Below are 4,271 nucleotides of genomic sequence, written 5' to 3'. Positions count from 1 at the left end.
AGCAATCCCACTACTGGGCATATACCCTGAGAAAACCATAATTCAAAAAGACACATGCACCCCAATGTTCATTGCGCCACTATTTACAATAGCCAGGTCATGGAAACAACCTAAATGCCCATCGACAGATGAATGGATAAAGAAGATGTGGTACATACATATGATGGAATATTACTCAGCCATAAAAGGAATGAAATTGGGTCATTTGTAGAGACGTGGATGGATCTAGAGACTGTCATACAGAGTGAAGTAAGTCAGAAGGAGAAAAACATATATCGTATATTAACGCATATATGTGGAACCTAGAAAAATGGTACAGATGAACTGGTTTGCAGGGCAGGAATAGGGACACAGATGTAGAGAACAGACGTATGGACACCAAGGGGGAAAGCGGGGGTGGGGGGGAGTGGTGGTGGGATGAATTGGGAGATTGGGGTTGACATGTATACACTGATGTGTATAAAATTGATGACTAATAAGAACCTGTTGTATAAAAAAATAAAATTAAAAAATTAAAAAATAAATAAATAAAATAAAATAAACAGAAAAAAAAACCAACAACCAAGAGTCGGTGGGTCTTTTGGAGGTTTCTGGAATGAATGAGCAAGCCATGTGCCTGGGCCTCCTGGAAAACAGTCATGCTGTGAAGCCAGTGGAAGTAAAATCTTGTTGACGCAGAGACAGGGAGGTCTGGGTGTTTTCAGTTTTTGTATTTTAAAGGACACAGTCACTGAAGCAGCTACAATTTCTAAAAACCAGTGAGAAAAGGAATATCTGTGTATTTGGATCTTTAAAAATATATATACACACATTACATATACATACTCTGTATTTATACGTGTATGGACATGTACGGGTTTATGCATACATACATATGTGTACACATATGTGCATAGATATTGAAATTGTGCTCAGTGGTTCACACACCTCAAATGGATTGAACTAGAGGCATGTGAGTCCCGATGAACTAGGCGGTGTACTGATCAGCTACAGTCGGTTTCCTGAGTGGGGGTGGCCACACGGAGAGCATCCTCCTGCCTGGAGAAGTGGAAGGAGGACCAGGCGGTCGCTGCAGGCTGCGGGCCACCCCTGGGATGCTCCTGTTTCACTTTGCAGCACGTGGCCCCCATCCCAACAGAGCAGCTGCCATTCTCACACTGCTGGACACTGTGTCTCTCTGGGGAGAAAGAGATTGAAGGTTTTTTGTTCGTTTTTTTAACATCTTTATTGGAATATAATTGCTTTACAATAGTGTGTTAGTTTCTGCTGTGTAACAAAGTGAATCAGCTATACATATACATATGTCCCCATATCTCTTCCCTCTTGTGTCTCCCTCCCACCCTCCCTATCCCACCCCTCTAGGTGGTCACAAAGCACCGAGCTGATCTCCCTGTGCTATGCGGCTGCTTCCCACTAGCTATCTATTTTACGTTTGGTAGTGTATATATGTCCATGCCACTCTCTCACTTCGTCCCAGCTTACCCTCCCCCCGCCCCGTGTCCTCAAGTCCATTCTCTAGTAGGTCTGTGTCTTTATTCCCTAGGCTCTTCATGACCTTTTTTTTTCTTCTTAGATTCCATATATATGTGTTAGCATACGGTATTTGTCTTTCCCTTTCTGACTTACTTCACTCTGTATGACAGACTCTAGGTCCATCCACCTCACTACAAATACCTCAATTTCATTTCTTTTTATGGCTGAGTAATATTCCATTGTATATATGTGCCACATCTTCTTTCTCCATTCATCTGATGATGGACACTTAGGTTGCTTCCATGTCCTGGCTATTGTAAATAGAGCTGCAATGAACATTGTGGTACATGACTCTTTTTGAATTATGATTTTCTCAGGGTATATGCCCAGTTGTGGGATTGCTGGGTCGTATGGTAGTTCTATTTTTAGTATTTTTAAGGAACCTCCATACTTTCTCCACACCCTCTCCAGCATTTATTGTTTCTAGATTTTTTGATGATGGCCATTCTGACCGGTGTGAGGTGATACCTCATTATAGTTTTGACTTGCATTTCTCTAATGATTAATGATGTTGAGCATTCTTTCATGTGTTTGTTGGCAATCTGTATATCTTCTTTGGAGAAATGTCTATTTAGGTCTTCTGCCCATTTTTGGATTGGGTTGTTTGTTTTCTTGATATTGAGCTGCATGAGCTGCTTGTAAATCTTGGAGATTAATCCTTTGTCAGTTGCTTCATTTGCAAATATATTCTCCCATTCTGAAACTTTGGGCCGCCATTAACAGGGAGAAAAAACCCAGAAAACAGATGCAGCCCCTGAAATTGCCTTCCTGACGCAGAGCAGTAGGGGGTTTTAGAGGAGAGAATGCACTACGGGTGGTAAATTCAGCTAGTGCCAAGGTCTGGCCATTGAAGCTCGGGGATCCTGAATGTGTCCTCAACGTCTGAAGGGGCATTTAAGCAAGAGTACCAAAAAGAGCATCTATAGCATCCCAGCCAGACTTCATCTTTTTCCAAAAGGTTATTTGAATGCATATGAGCCAGAAAAGAGAAATCACATATAAGCATGAAAAAATCAAGCATGTTTTATAATGAGAAATACTTGTGAAAAACAAAACCTCTGAGTTTTAGATCCTTAAGAACTTACTATGAATGGAATAACATTTCTAAGTTTTCTCTTTTGCAAGGAAAAAAATTATCCGGACCATCGACACCACTCTTTGTCAGCAGGGTGAAGATTCAGGGCTCACACAGGGGTTCAGTGGGGCCCATTTCATCAGAGCAACCTTTCTGCAAATATATTGCATTTGGTAATGAGCACATTTTAATTTCTCTTGACTGTAATGTGCGTTCTGCAAAGAATAACGAAAACTGTATCGCTCATTTAGAAAACAATTTTAACAAAATGCTAAGAAACGTAGGAGGGGTGGAATATTATTTGCTATGTAAATGAAGCTTATCACGAGAGTCCCCTGGGTGTCTGACCTCACTGAGCACCCCTCCCCCACAAGCACCTCCCCCTTCCTGCTGTGTACCTGGTGGGGGAAGGGAGGGGAGAAGAAACCAGGGCCACAAATCCACCTCATCTCCCCTCTTAAGCCCTTCAAGGATGCCCCCGCACTGAGGTCCAACCAAGCTCTTCGAATGGGTCTGTGAGGTCTCCGAGGTCTGACCCAGCCCAATGTTTTCAAAGCAGCACATTTCAAATGAAATATTGTCCACGCTGCAAAATGGACCCAAGCAGACGTGGACAAAGGAGAGAGTTCAGACCTGCCGGGATTGTCCCACCTTGGCCTCCATGCGCCCACAGGACTTGGTCCTCTCCAAGCACGTGCAGTGGTGACAGGCCCCCCTGCCAGGACTGGGGAGAAGCAGCTCCTCTGTGCTGTCTCTGTTCCCCACTCACTGGCCTGCTCCTCCCCCATCTTGCCAAGACTGCCAGCCTGGCCTTAGTTCTGGTCCTGGTTGGGAACTCCCGGCCTCTGGACAGTCCCCGAGGGACGAGCTGGCCAGCAGACGTGCTGGCCTCGGTCTTCTGGGAAGCACGAAGCTTGAAAGGATCTGTGACCACGACCTCCCCTGAAAAGTGACCCTTCATGCCTCAACACCTGGCCGTATATAACCTTTCATTCAACTCTGCGGTTTTCAAAAAGCTCAGGATGTGGGCTGGAAAAGTAACTCTGCTGCCTGATCTTTAGGGAAGTTTATTTAACAATAAATTGTTATTGTGAGAGTCGTGGGGCATCTACTAAAGTGCTTTAAAGGGCATGGCAGGCCCCTGTATATAAGCTTTGCATTTGTACTTTACCTGCAGTTCTGCTGCCATTTCTTGTCTGAAAATGTTGGCTTTCAACACTAGGATGAAAACATTAGTCTGGACCTAATAAAAAAAGTCTTTCACTCACTAAGGCATAGACATGCGATCCGCTGGGCTCTTGACAGAGGTTAGGTATTGGGGGGTCTGACGGTAACAGTCTTTGGTGCTCCGAGGTAGAAATGTGGTTTGACAAGAGACAGAGCTTGAAACTCACCAGGCTGAGGTCGATGGTTCCTCCATCACGGGGTTAATTCCAGAGTGGATTAATTAGAAATGGATGAATTCGCATACGCAGGAAGTGAATACCCTTAACTTATGGTTCTTAGGCGCATGGGTACCATCTTGAGAGTCAGGAACACGTCGCCATGAAGATGTGGGTCCGAGTCAGGGGAGAGGTTTTGCTGGAGGGGTAGCAGGTCATGTTTTAGGGGGAGGCGGTGTCCTGAGAAGTACTAGTAGTATTACCAGTAGTAACAACTGGGT

Source organism: Stenella coeruleoalba, assembly GCF_951394435.1.
Source record: "Stenella coeruleoalba genome assembly, chromosome: 5".
Classification (NCBI taxonomy): Eukaryota; Metazoa; Chordata; class Mammalia; order Artiodactyla; family Delphinidae; genus Stenella; species Stenella coeruleoalba.
Note: the sequence above shows the minus strand (reverse complement) of the source record.